At 35.6% G+C, this 15,880-nt stretch overlaps 1 pseudogene; it reads right to left on the bottom strand.

The window, feature by feature from the left end:
• Positions 1 to 2,957: 2,957 nt before the first annotated feature.
• Positions 2,958 to 9,914, bottom strand: LOC120211210 (annotated as a pseudogene).
• Positions 9,915 to 15,880: the final 5,966 nt, after the last annotated feature.

Below are 15,880 nucleotides of genomic sequence, written 5' to 3'. Positions count from 1 at the left end.
TTCATTCATAACAACTTGAGAATCACAGGACCATTCTCCATGTATTTTCAAAGAGGATACCGGGAAAAAGTACTTGGTGTTGCGATCACCTAAAGACAACCAATCGATCCCAGATTTATGATTCGAAAGAAACTCCAGAATGGCATCTGAATAATTAAGATCAATAGACGGCTGAATGCTTGAAAGATGCTTCATAACTCGTATGTTCCTTGTTTGAATATGGCCAACAAAAACATCCTGATTCAAGCACATTAAGATCATCAACTAATAGAATGATTGTTTTGGCTGTAGAATTAGAGGCATTCTATCCATTAACAAAAAATTTGAAAAGGGAGCTGTGTCCAACCTGCAACGAAACGGAACGGCGGTGGCTCTCTAAAAGCCGGTTTACCACCAATGAATCCGATTTAAAATCGGCGTAGGTGATAAACCGATGATTCCGGAAAATATTTCTCACACAGAGAATTCCTAATAGTCCTATCAAGCCTCTCAATGACGCCTCCCCAGCATCATGCAAATCGAGGCCCTTTAAAATTAAGGTCATGCAAATGGCTTATATAAAAGCTACAAAATCCTGAAAATGGGAAAATCCCAAATCACTCCTCTGTTTCAGTATAGTTCATTTTGAATCGAAAAAATTGTTTTAAGATAAAGGCTTAAATATAAAAAGAGTGTCAAAATTATATTGATTTTCACGAATGGGTGTTTAAAGTATTTGTTGACTCATCATGGTGCCTAACGTTACAAATGTTACCATTTTAGGTTTTCGGCCATGACCACCATCACCGACGTACTCCCTGTCATCCTCCTAGTCATATGCCACTGTAATTGTCGTCGATTGGCTGTCGGAATTGCGTGGGATCGTGATTTCATCCTAGGGTTTGTGGTGTATAGAACATTGATTCGCCGTCGATCAATCACGATTTCATATGGGTTTTGGTCACCGGGGGCAGGTCAGGTAGGGTGAAGCTTCGTCGACTGTAAAGGGCGACGATCGACATGATTTTAGGGGTTAAAATGAAGGTTTTCAAAGTTTTGGGATTATTTCAAAATTTATATGTTTTCTTAAAAAAATATAATTTCAATTTTTAATTTTTTTAAAAAATTAAAATGTTTGATTGTGACATGTGTCACTTAACGGGGGAAATTAACATCGTTGACGGTCCAGATATCAAAAGTGGTAACCTTAGGCACCGATATGAGTCAAAAAAATATTTTATGCATATATTCGTGAAAAGCGGTTTAGTTTAAGCACTTTTTTATTTAAGCCTAAGGTAAACTATGTATTTAGTCACCCAATTATTTTTTTTGGTTCCATTATAGTCACCTAATTACTTTTTTTTTTCAAATCACTTAAACTTACATTTTGATCCCTCATTATTAAAAAATAAATAAAACTGTTGATGTGATAAAAAATTATTTTTTTCAATGATGATATGACATTACCTTATAGTAAAACATCATCATCACCATTAATTTTTTAACTGCGAATGACTAAAATAGAAGTGAAACGTAAGTTTAGGAATTTCTTTGAAAAAATAATTAAGTAACCAAAAAACAATTGTAAAAATAATTGAATGATTAAATATGTATTTTACCATTTTCTTTTATTTTGAGTTATTTAAAGGTTTAATATACTTTTTAGTGCTTAAACTATACTTCAAAAAATAATTTGGTGCCTAAAGAATTTTTTGTTACACTTTAGGTGTCTACCATTATATTTTTAAACTTTTAGGAGTCTATCGTTATATTTTCTAAATATTTAATTTTTAAATAATTAGAATATTATTTTTTTTAAATATAAACTCCCCTCTCCCGTCGTCTCTTTCCCTCCCAACCCCCCACCGTTGACGGCAAAGGGTCACCATCAGTCCAGTTTTGTTTGGAGCAGCACAAGGAACACAAAGGTGGTGGTCATGTAACATACAGACGGCTATAGCCATCGAAATAGCCAAAAAACATGAACGAAAACCTAAAAATTTGGCAACACTTCGCGACATTTTTCACAACGATTGGAACAGTTTAACGGTGGGTGGGGACTGGGTTTTGGTCGCAGTGGCAAAACAATTTTGATGGTGTTAACAGTGACGATCATAGATCAACGGTGATCGATCGGCGATGGAAAATATAAAATTTACGGATATTTTATTTTAATTAATTTTTTAAATTTTATATGCATGATACGTGTCAGATAACAGTCAAATTTAACGTCGTTACGGTCCATGGCCTAAAAGTGTAACGTTGGAGACCACACCAATTGTTAGCAAAAAAAAAAAATTTAGGCATCAAATCGTTTCTTGAAGTATAATTTAGACACTAAAAAGTGTATTAAGCCTTATTTAAATCTCGAGTTATTTGAGTCAATTAAAGATCATTTCTTTTTAGTTTCAAGTTATTTGAGTTTTGATTTATTCGAGTTAACTTGAACTTTTGGTACAATTTTCAATCTCCAGTCATATTTGAATTTATAGAGTTCGAAGAAATTAAAAAATACAAAATTTAAAATAATATTGTTATAATTTTTAGCTAAACAATTTTATTGTTTTGTGATTTGATTTTTAATTTCCTTGTTTCTTCGATTACTCATTTGTTTTAAGTTCAATTTTGATCAAATTTAAATTATATACTCTTCAACCATTGTAAAATACATGTGTAACTTTAATTCCTCTTTTTGATAATAAAACTTTTATTTTCAATTTAGCCTCTAAACTTTATATTTATTCAATTTAGTCCTCTAAATGCAACTCTTTCCAAATTCTTTCTCCCCTCAATTCTTTGAATTCTTTATACTACTATCAATATTTTATCCTCAAAATCCATTCTTTTAAAATAAAATTATAAATGTGTTATATAATTGCCCCGAGATAACAGAAAACTATACAAAAAGCAATGATCCTGAGATGTTAAAATCATTAACGTTCTTCAAAGCTAAACTGTTATTTCTTAAAGGCTGATCCAGATACAAGAAACTCAGAATCAAAACCAATAGATTATTCCTAACAACATGCAAATAGATAGAGATATGTTTTAATTTTACAAGTCAAATCGTATGAAGGTTTAGAGACTAACCCAGTCATCGAGTAAAGTGAACAAAAACATATTGGAGCATACATCTATTATTTTCCTACAAGCCTGCCTTTGTTGTCAAGGTTAAATCATGATAGGCAAACAGAGATCAAGCCAATAAGAAAATGTAATCTACAAAGTGAAACTAATGCTTCAAAGTTCATAACTTGCAACGTTTCTACCATCAGCAGTTCCTCAACTCTACCAGGGGCCTGTCAGTGTCCTTCTCAAGCTTTGTCGTCTACTTCCCCATGGCCGGTTCAGTTTTTCTATAATCTGTTCAAATTAGGCAACAAAGGGCAGACCGAATCAGCGCTATCGTCATACTGAGGTTAGCAAACAGAATGGTAAACCTCTTCACTTTCAACCGTAAGTTTGTAACTCATCTTTGACTCTTCAATCCAGTAATGACTCAAAAGTACTTGATTTCAAGTTAAAAACGTTATTTATTTGACAAGTAGTCAGTTTATTGATCATCCTGAAAAAGTATCCTTTCGGCAACAAGTTATGTGAAGAAAATGTTTTATCATCTTTTTAATCTCAAAGTGATAAAATGCATAGTGTGGGATTCTTCAGCATGTGAAATGCAGAAGCAAAACATTACTTATGCTATGTTTTGCGAAATTTGTTGGTCTTTGGAACCCGTCTAAAAGCTAGTTTTCTGCAAAGGAATGTTATAATATAAATGTAACGTGGAAGAGAGAAATGTGTATTACCTGATTTTTCTGCATTTCCATAACTTCTTCCTGCACCAACCAAAGAGCAGTCAAGGAGTGCCATTCATTCTATGTATTCAAAGAAATACAGAGAATCTTAGTTCGGATATAGTGCATACCTGCTTTCTCTGCAATTCTTGGTTCATTTCTTTAAGTTTTGCAACTTCACAGCTTCAAGTTTCCAATGTATAAGCCTGCCAGAAACTCAGAACAGTTAATACAATCAGTTGTTTTTATGCTTTTTTAGTACCAGAGTTGGTCCAAAAAGACAATTCAGGAACTTCTAGGATCACCAAACTTCAGCATTCAAACAAATTTCACAGTTGTTTTATGGAAATTTATGTTACGCATAAGGCTAAAGGATAAATAATCAATGCAAGGGTCACAATAACCCAACTAACCTGCCTGCGAGCGCGTGATCTAGCAGCAGACTCTCTGTTCTTAATCATTCTCCTTTGCCTTCTCTCAACTACTTGCTCCAAAGCAGCGCTGTGTTTTCTTCCCAGGCCAAGTACAAAAGGGACAGGTGATAAAGAAGAGGTGTCTATGCTGTTGTTCGAAATCACATCTGAAGCTATATGGTTTGCAGGAGATGCTAAACCAACTATTCCCATCCCACCACTCTGCAGCCCAGTAGTCTGAACTAGAATAGTATTCATTGAACGGTCACTGGTTCCAATAACCGAACCCCGAGGCCCCAGGACTAGCTAACTGTGTAGGGCTTATTAAGTGCATAGATGGACCAAATGCAACCGTTTGTTGCTTGGGAAATGATAGGCTGTGGTTGTTGCTGCTGCTACTGCTTAGAGTGTGATGATTTGGCTCGGAGAATGTCTAATGGTAAACTCGGAGGCTGATTAAGAACTGAGTTATTGTTATTCAAAAAACCATTGTTTCTGTCTGCCTTTTGAAACCCAAGAGCTAAACCAGAGTTGTTATTAAAGAATCCACTGTTATTTGTGTTAAAATTCAAAATTTGGGCAGAATTATATTATATTCCTCCTACTTCCAATTACAACAAATAGGTCCTATTTATATACAAACAACTCCTATAACTAACTTAATAACTGAAAGCTAACAAACTTAACAAACTAACAGAATATGCAACTATACTAAAACTAGTTAATACTTTCTACACTCCCCCTCAAGTTGGTGGTTGCAAAGATGTCTTTAAACCCCAACTTGGAAACTAGATATTCATGTTGATGTACACCCAAGGCTTTAGTCATTAATATGTTTGTTGCTCCCCTATCTTGCTATGTTCAGTCTATATCAAGCCTTCTTGAATCTTTTCTCTGACAAAGTGACAGTCTATCTCAATGTGTTTAGTTCTCTCATGGAAAACTGGGTTAGCTGCTATTTGCAAAGCCGCTTTATTATCACACATTAGCTTAGTTGGTGCCATACTTTTCAAGCCCAACTTGATCAACAGACCCTTCAACCATACTATTTCTGCAGCCGTCCCTACCATGCTTCTATATTTTGCTTCTGTAGAAGAGCATGCAACAGTGTTCTGCTTCTTAGCCTTCCAAGAAATTAGAGACATTCCAAGCTTAACACAGAAACCAGTTACAGACCTTCTGGTCATAGGACATGTAGCACAGTCAGAATCACAATAGGTAAATAACCTGCACTCACTTGCTGCACTTAATAAAATCCCTTGTCCTGGATTTTTCTTGATGTATTTTACCACTCTCAATGCAGCTTCAAGATGTGATTGTTTTGGTTTATGCATAAATTGACTCAAGGAATGTACAACATAAACAATATCTGGCCTTGTGTGAGTCAAATATATTAATCTACCTATAAGTCTCTGAAAAACAGATTTATCTTGCAACAGCTGTTCTTGCTACAAACTGATTCATCATACTCAACTGTAGTAAGTTTCTTGTTTTGCTCTAGATTTAGCTTCTTCTATTCCAGTTTCTTCAATCAACTCTAGAGCATACTTTCTTTGAATCAACACAATCCCTTCTTTTGACCTTAAAACCTCTAATCCTAGAAAGTATTTTAACTCTCCAAGATCCTTCATTTTGAAATTCTTATTCAAAATGTGCTTCAATTATGCTATCAGTATCTCATTACTGCCAGTGATTAAAAGATCATCAACATATACCAACAAGATAACTATATCACTCCCTTGCTGTTTTGTGAACATTGAATAATCATACTTGCTCTGCATGTAACCAGCTGTAAGTAATGCTTCCGTTAGCTTCAAATTCATTGCCTAGAGGCTTGTTCAGTCCATAAAGTGATTTATGTAGCCTACAAAACTTAGACTCCCCCTGGCTGCAAAAACCATCAGGAAGTGCCATATTGACTTCCTCAACTAAATCACCTTATAAGAACGCGTTGTACACATCCATTTGACAAAGAGGCCAAGAAAAATGGAGGCAATAGCAAGAACAGTTTGAATAGTGACTAGTTTAGCAACTGGAGAGAAGGTATCCACAAAGTCTAACTCCTTCTCTTTGATTGAATCCTTTAGCAACAAGGCGATCTTTGAAACGTTCAACATCTCCATTGGCCTTGTACTTGATTCTGTATACCCACTTGCAACCTATTGGAACTTTCCCTCAAGGCAGAGTAACTATAGACCAAGTGTTGTTTGACTCCAAAGCATCAATCTCTTCTTTCATGGCTTGGACCACAGGGTTGGTAATGGCTTCAATATAGGTTTTTGGTTCACTTAAATGAGAAGTGGAAGATAAGAAACTTTGAGTTTTAGAAGGTAAGTGAGAATAAGAAATTAAATTGGAAATGGGATACTTACTTGGAAGAGATGAAGATTGGTAGGATTGAATATAGTCATTTAGCCAATTAGGGGTTTTGACAATCCTAGTAGACCTTATCTGAGGTAGACACTGATTTTGAGGTGGAACAAGTGAACTAGAACATGGACTTGAAGATTGAATTGGTGAACTAGTTGAAACTTGAGGTGATGTAGAAGAAGAAGAAGGGGAAGACAGACTTGGTGAAACAAAATTTACTGGATTAGATGGTGCAGAAATTTTAAGAGTAAGAAAATCAGAATCATCAATGAGAGGTTGAGCAAAAAGGAGAAGGCTTGATTAATGGAAATGAGAAAGGAAAAATAGTCTCATGAAAGACTACATCACGATTGACAAAAAAGGATTTTGTATGAAGATCAAAAAGTAGATAGCCCTTTTGAGTTGATGAATAACCCATAAAAACAGAAGGTAAGGCCTTTGGAGAAAATTTATCCTTATAGTTAACTTTAGTTGGATAGCAAAGACAACCAAACACTCTCATATGAGAAAGATTAGGTGATTTTTGATAGAAAACTTCAAATGGGCTTTTCCAGTTTAGAACAGCAGTAGGAAGCCTGTTAATGATATAACAGGATGTTAAAACACACTCTCCCCAAAATTTGATAGGAACATGAGAATGGAATCTAAGAGCACGAGCTACCTCTAAAAGATGTTTGTGTTTGTATTCAGCAACCCCATTTTATTGGGGTGTATGAACACAAGAGCTTTGGTGAATAATACCAAGGGATGAGAAGAGTTCAGAACAATTGTTACTAAAAAAACTCACCACTATTATCACTATGAACATACTTAACTAAAGCAGAATGATGATTTAAAGCAAGAGTAAAAAATTGTTTAAGAAAGAGAATTGCATCACTCTTAAGCCTTAACAAGTAAACCCAAGACAACCTAGTATGATCATCTAATGGGAAAGGGTAACCTTGATTGTTTTGCAACGGGACAGACAGAACATTGCTTAACAAATTTTCATTTAATGGAATAGAACACAAAAATAGAGTCTTATGCATTTTAACATAAGTGACATGCCCTAAACGTGCATGCCAAAGCATTATATTATTATCAGAGGAAACAGATATACAACCAGAATCAATTTTGCATTTCGATGATGACAAATCAGAACTAAAATTTGTAGAGGACAAACCAGAAACAAGGTCTTTGGAATTAAACAAATAACGACCACGAGCTTCCCTACCAATCCCCCTCATCTTCCCAGTTAAGAGATCCTGCAAAATGCAAAAATGAGGGTAAAAAATAATACTGCAGTTGAGGTCTTTAGTAAGTTTTGATACTGATAACAGGTTATGATGAAAGTTAGGAACATACAATACATTTGGAATAACATTAACTGAGTTAAAATGAAAGCTACTATTATGAGTAATTGGAACAGTTTTACCACTAGGCGGGTGGACAGAACTAGGCTCACATGAAGTTAGAGGTTGCAAACAATGGATTTTAGGCACCATATGGTCAGTAGCCCCTGTATCAAGTATCCAACGAAATGAATTAGAATAAGTAGGTGAGCACTTAGAAGCAATACCTAGTAGGTTAACTGCTGCATCAACCGAGGGAGTTTTATTCAAGAGCTCAAGGATCTGATGATACTGAGCTCTTTTGAAAACTGGAGCAATCTGAACTCTTCTTGAATCACCAGTATGTGACTCATGATCAGATTCAAGCAGTGAGGGATTGGTAGCAAGAGCTGCCTGAGGATTCTTCTTCTTGGTGAACTTGAAGTCAGGAGGAAAGCTGATTAAGCGATAACAATTGTCACGTTGATGGCCTTTTATTTTGTAGAAATCATAAACACCAGTGAATCGCCTTCAATCAGAGTTTCCAGAAGCATTAGAATACATGGAAGTAACACTAGAAACCCCAGATAGCTGAGCTCGTTGTGCTTCTTCTTGCACAATCATAAAATATGCTTGATTCACGTTCGACAGAGGTTGTATAAGCAGGACTTGACTACGAATTGTCAAGTAAGTATCATTAAGGCCCATAAGAAATTACAACAGCTTCTGCTATGCAATGTGTTTATAATTTTGCTGAGAAACCTCGCAATTTTAGGTTGAAAGAGGAACTAGGGCATGATATTCGTCCCACAACAGTTTCAATCACGTGAAATAGGTCGAAACTGTTGAATCACCTTGATTTAAAGTAGCAATTTCATGATGCAAGAAAAAGATTCTAGATCCATCTACCTTGTCGAATCGCTCCTTCAAATTAATCCAGACTTGAGCAACGCTTGAAGCAAATACGATTCCAACCGAGAGATCACTGCTCACTGTGTTGAGAATCCAGGAGAGTAAAAATGCATTACGATGTTCCCATTGAGAGTGCAAGAGCTCATCGTAATCCTATTTGTAACAGGTACCATCAACGAGACCTAATTTATTCTTTACCAGCAGCGCGATCCTCATAGAGCGGCTCCAGATATTATAATTGTCGATGCCAACCAGGCGATGTGAAACAAGAACGTCGCCCGGCGTATCAGATGGATATAGAAATAAGGGATGGTTGAAGTCGAGCACGGCGGCGGTAGCAGCGGTGTCAGGAGTATTCATTTCGTCAAAAGGAATTGCCCAAAAATAATACCTTAACCAGAAGAAATAAATATGGTTAGAGGAACAACCGGGCAGAGTGAAAGCGACCCATGAACAACCTGGGCTAAACTGATACCATGTTAAAATTCAATATTTGGGAAGAATTATATTTTATTCCTCTACTTCCAATTACAACAAATAGGTCCTATTTATATACAAACAACTCTTGTAACTAACATAATAACTTAAAGCTAACAAACTTAACAAAGTAACAGAATATGCAACTATACTAAAACTAGTAAATACTTTCTACAATTTGGCATTCCAATCTGTTGGATATCTTCTCTTACTACCACTGCCCTTGCCAAGAACTCCTCCAAAGTTATCTCTCCCAATGTTTGTTGCCTCTGCGGTAGATTTGCTCCACCGATACCACCACCACCACCACCATTACTTACATTTTTGGCACCATCATTTTCCTGAAATAAGTTTTCCATACTTCTTCAACCGTTTTCTGACTCAGATTCCTCGACAATGTCAATGAACCTTGCCTCTGCAAATTACCACTAGAAATACCACAGCCTGAGTCTCTCCAGAAGTAGATATGTTTCTTAAGAGTTCATCCATGTTCATCGATCCAAAGTCCTTGTCGAGTCCACCAAATGTGTTATGCATCTCATCGAAGGTAACGAGTATATCGATGACTGCCTAGCCAATGGGAAACTATCCATTGCCTTTGATCCGTTTCCTTCCATACTTGGAGCTTCACCAAAGTTCTTGAAATTCAAATTAGATCCATTTCTTGTATTGAACAGCAGCAAACACAAATGAACTCTATTCAAATGCCCTTTGTAGTCACTCATTTTTGTCCGGGGTGCTATTTAATATACATATAACATATATAATATATAATTTTGAGAACATTTTTCGAAAATATATATAATATATAGTTTTAAAAATGTTTTAAAAAAATATAATATATGGTTTTAAAAACATTTTTGAAATATATATAATATGTAATTTTGAAAACACTTTTGAAAACATATATATTATATAGTTTTGATTTTTTTTTTGAAAACATATAATATATAATTTTAAAATATTTTAAGAAACGTATATATAATTAAGTTTTTGAAAACGTATTTTTTAAAAACATATAATAAATAGATTTTAAATATTTTGAAAACATATAGTATATAGTTTTTAAAATGGTTTTTGAAAATATAATAAATTTAGTATACATATTATTTATATATATTATTTAGTATATATTTATTATATTATAATGTTATTAATATTTTTTTATTTTTTTAGGGCTCCAATGAATCCATAAAAATCCTAAAGTCTCGATCCAAAAATGAAGCCCAATCGAGCCTGCAAGCCTGACCTAGCAAGCAGACCCGGTGGGAAGCCCAACTACAAGCCCACCTGATCCAGTGGGCAAGTAGCCGAGTTCAACAAGCCCAATAGGTTAGGGTTTCAACATTTATCAAAGACGCCACAAGCATGACAGCTGTTGGATTGGATCAATTGATCCAACAGCCCACAACAAATCAGGAGACCCGGGGGTCATCGGTCAACAACGCGTGGAGAGATGAGGGAAACGTCCCCCGTTATGATCAGAAATAGCCCCGTCGGGGGCTATATAAATACACCAAGAGAAACCGAACAAAAAAATATATAGCAACACAGAAACACAAACACAGCCCATCCACATACGAAAATATAGAAAAAAAACAAAACCGAATAGAGCATCAAAGAACCGAAGCAAAGCAACGCAAGGACTAAAAGAAGTGTTGGTCTCGGTTCGAGAGGGAAGAACCATCGGAAGTCGAAAAGTTCGCCAGGAAAGGTAAAAACCGAGGAATTAAAACCTAGATCTATGCCGATTTGGGGGGATTTTGAGGATTTGGGCTTTGGTTTCAGATTCCCGAGGTTGAGGGCTTTCGAAAGGGGTAAGCCTTTAGGTTTCCGAACACCAGAGGCGATGGCCGAAGCGGCGATCGGCGCGGCTTCATCGGAGTGGTGATCGACCATGAACCGGTTGGGGGCTTAGGTTGAGAGGTTTTTTGAGAGGGGATATTTTTTTTGAGTTTTGGTTTAAAATGATATTTTTTGGGTTTTTGGGTATTTATAAGCGAGAGACTAAAGTGAAAATATTAACTCTTAAATTTTTTTCGTAGTCCCTCCAACTTTGATGTGTAATTCATTTTGGTCATCTATTATAAATTGGCCTTCGAATTTTGAATTATTTTGATTTAATCCTTGATTATATTTCTTACATTTTACAATTTAGCCCGCCCCTAACTTTTTTTTCTTACAACTCATTTTTAGCATCAATTTGATCCATAAAATTTCGATTTGTTTCAATTTGATCCTTTAAATTTTTATTTATTTATCTTTTTTTATATTTTTATTTTTTTTAATTTTAATATGTTTTCTTTTATTATTCTTTTTTAAACATTGTTTATATATATATTACACCTTTTTATTTTATTATTTTTAAGATTTAACATTTTCTTCATTTTTTATTTTTTATTTTTCTTTTAATATTTTTTGTTGTTATTTTCTCAATTCAATTTTTTTTCTCTTTGATTTATTTAATATTTATTTTCAATCTAACCTTTTTGACCTTTTAGGGATAATTTCAATCGATCAAAGGTAATCAGTTCGAATTGAATTTTTTTTATTTCAATTCAAATTTAAATTTTAGCAATTAAGACAACCGAGAAATTAAAATGGTACCGAAAGGGCAATACAAGGGTGCTAATCCTTCCTTTACTGTAACCGACTCCCGAATATGACACATTTCTGGTAAAACACAAATCAGGTAAGATTGTATCCGATCAACCAAATTTATAAAAAAAAATAAATGATCGGTGGTAGCTCTAACATTTTATTTAAGTAGAAGCCCAATTACGGACCCACCCGAAGGACGGTTACGACAGCTTGGCTACTCCACTGGGGACAGGTAAGTGGGTCAGGCTAAAGTTATTTTTTTGGTTGTTTTTTAAGCGAAAATTATAAGTTTAAATTTTAATTTATTTATTCGATCCTTATTACTTATTTGTGATTATTTTTCAAATAAATAGTTGTACTGATATTTTTTTCAATGATTTTAGCTTCTTAAAATTTTCATCTCAGGCTCTATACTTGAGCTCCAAACCTTTTTTTAAGTGGAGGTGAAAGCTACACCTTCGTGGGAATTTATTCTCCGTATAGGCCTAGCAAGTAACCTTGGGGATTCATATACCTTATGTCTTTATGTGAATTTATTCTCCGTATAGACATAAGATAATGTATCCTCTCGAGTTTAACTTGGTTCACATATGCTTGTAATGGATTTAGGACTGAGGGTCTGGAAAGCCCAAGGGAGCACCAGCAAGGAGAACTTGGGTACCTTCTTTAGAACTTAAACCGGGAGACAAGGAATTAGAGTCCACCCCAAAACTCCATTTCAAAACCTAGGCTGTTTTGAGATTATTTCCTGCTTTATTTTCTGTTCAGAGTATGTGAACTCGAAGTTTATGTGGTTTGAACTTGTTCAAAATCAACTTGCGGGATAGAGATCATGTCCGGGTATGAATAATAAGTATGTGGGGTAGGACTTTTTTCATTATTATTTTGATTATTATCTTTATCTCACTAACTTTTTCCTTTCCTTTCATTTTTTTCTTTTATTTTATGTTTTTTATCATTTACATCATTCAAAAGATGTGTTGATCCGAAAAAACATGTTCATTAAATGTAAATAGTTTGCATTAATAGACAAAGGGGTTGTAGTACAAGAGGTGAAAAACGCAGAGGTCCGACTATGGTCAGAAAAGATCCAGAAAGAAAAGGGAGACAGTCTGCAAGATAACCATATGTCAGATATGATTGGTTATGCTTCTGTCAGCCTTAAGCAGAATGACGTTCATGAACTACGAAGCATTTAGAACAGCTAAAGACCTTCCAAAGACGTTTGTTAGATGACCAACACCAGAACAAACGACTGAAGACTAAGGTAGCTGATTTGGAGAGGTATCCTAAAAAACAATAAGAACATGATGGCAAAACCATAGCTGAGTTAGAGTCCATTGTGGATGGGTTCAAGAAACAAGTAAGTGAGCTTCAGATAGTTCCCTTCGATGGAGGTTTCCAATGGCGTTTTCGTTGGGAACAGACTCAACAGAGAGTGAAATCCATAGATATAGTCATTCGAGACTTCTTGGAAAAAGTACAAAAAGCAGCTCGTGACTTGTACGATTTAGCCAGAGACGCCGGAGTGGTTCGACAGTGTATTCAACCGGTGACAGAAGAAGGTAGAAGACTAGTCAACCTGTTAGAGGTTGTTCGAGGTCTAGAAGACTTAGTCAGAATGTACATTTATGATGTTTTTGTCTCTTAAGAAATAACAATTTTGTCCCAATAAAGACTATTTATAATAACATACGTGTTTTTGGATCAATGCCTCAAACATTTCATGCATCATGCACTTATATATATTTTGTATTTTTTTATTTTTTCTTCATTTCTTTACATTCACATTAACTAACAGATAATGTCTCATAAAAAAAGGAACAAACACTGGACGTATCACCCAAGCATTGGACACACCTTATCCACATAACACTCGTTCAAAAAAGAAGAAGATGGAAGCAAATATAACCCATCTCAAGGAGAACATGTTAAGGTTGCAAAAGGAGTTGAAAGAGAACATAAGTCTAAATAATAAAGCACTCTAGAGTCAATAAATAAAAGCCAGGAGTCTTTGGTTGACCAAATAGTTGCAAAAGCCTGAATCAGGCAAACACCTGGGACAGGGACATCTGAAAGGGTAATTATGCCACATACCCTGCAAATGGTTATTTCACCTGGAATCTTACCAGGACTCCAAGGGGACTCATCCACTGCAAAAACAAAGGCCTCGTCTGCTGTAAAAGTACAAACTTCTGTATCCAACCTTGAGAATAATCCGAATGATTACCATATATCGGATTTTGATGAAGAGGACAAGGCAAAGAAAATGAAGAGAAAATCAAGCAATTGGAAGACCAAATGAAGGTGGTTAAAGGAGACCATGACTACTATGGAGTCGATGCTGCGGAACTAAGTTTAGTCCTAGATTTGGTTCTTCCTTCGAAATTCAAATCCCCGAAGTTTGAGAAGTTTGATAGAAATAACTACCCGTCACCCCCACATTACCATGTTATGTCGAAAGATGACAGGATACTCATAATTCACTACTTTCAGGAGAGTCTGTCTGGTTCAGATATCCGATGGTACAACCAGCTAACCGATCTCATATCAAGACCTGGAAGGATTTGACCAAGTCATTCTTGGAACAATACAAACATGTAAATTATATGAGACCAAATCGAGTTATGCTGTAGAGTATGGAGAAGAAACATAACGAAAGTTTCAGACAATATGTACAGAGATTGAGGGATGTAGTTGTGCAAGTTCATCCACATTTGGATGAGAAGGAAACCAAAAAGCTCTTGGTGCAGACACTGAAGGTTGCTTACTTCAGGCACCTAGTTTCAATCACGTCTAGAAATTTTACTGACTTGGTTATGGCCGGAGAGATGATAGAAATGACCATGAAGCAAGGTAAGATCGAGGAGAGGGGAGGCTAATAAGAAACCTCCTATGAAGAAGAGGGATGGAGAGGTCAACAACATCAACACCTACAACAACAAAGGTGTTACAATCTCCAACCCAAAATTAATTGTTGTTGTATTGTCAAGTACTTCTAGACAAGATTCAAGGGAACCTAGTAAGGAAAGGGAAAGGTAATATTTTGACCATATTCCCATGACCTACAAAGAACTTTATCAGCAACTCTTTGACACTCATGTAGTGTCACCATACCCGGTGGAACCTATGAAGCCTCCATACCCCAGGTGGTATGATAAGAACACACATTGCGAATATCATGGTGATGTTCAAGGGAACACTATCGTGAACTGCCTCGTATTCAAGAGGATCGTACAGAGAATGCGAAACAAGAATTGGATCCACTTCAACAACTCAAGGGCATCGAATGTTGCACGTAACCTTTTGCCTAACCACCAAGAAGGCGGAATTAATGCAATTGTTGAGGACGGGAACAAGATAGTCAAAACAAGTGTTGCTAAAATAACATCTCCCTAGCCTGGGTGTGGAGACAGATGGTGAAAGTAGGGTTTCTTGCGCCACATCCTAGCATATCAGATCGCAAAGGTGGCAGTCATTGCTGTTATCATAATGAGGATGGACATGATGTATAAGAATATGTTGAATTTAAAGCTTTGATCCAACTCATGATGGATAGGAAAGAGTTGGAATTTTACGATGAAAGCAAGGATACTCCCGAAGCGGTTGTTTGTGCGACTAGAGATGAGTCTGAAAAATAAATGTCGCAATCGAGGAACGAGGTATTTTGAGATGAGACAAGAGGAGTTCATCATTATTACCACAGAGTTGTGTTACCTATGAAATGATGTCTTATTTGAATTATCTTTTATATTCTTAAACTTTTTCCCTTTTAATAAAAATGACATTTCTTTGAGTAATAGAGAATTATTTGAAATTCAGTGAATATCAAGTATAATGAATTGCATATTTTGAGAAATGAGGTTATAGCCTTTTGACATATGTCGTGATCAAATTCCTTTAAGAAAAAACAAGATCCATATCTTTTACCCGAAAAAGAAGAATGTTATTTCACTTGAACAAGTATGGAAGTAAACAAGATGGGGCATCTCCGATGCATGACATTGCAAGACCAGTTAGTTTGCAT

The sequence above is a fragment of the Hibiscus syriacus genome, unplaced genomic scaffold, assembly GCF_006381635.1.
Source record: "Hibiscus syriacus cultivar Baekdansim isolate YM2019G1 unplaced genomic scaffold, ASM638163v2 tig00109971_pilon, whole genome shotgun sequence".
Taxonomy (NCBI): domain Eukaryota; kingdom Viridiplantae; phylum Streptophyta; class Magnoliopsida; order Malvales; family Malvaceae; genus Hibiscus; species Hibiscus syriacus.
The sequence above is the reverse complement of the archived record's forward strand: the minus strand, read 5'-3'. Positions and strand labels throughout refer to the sequence as shown.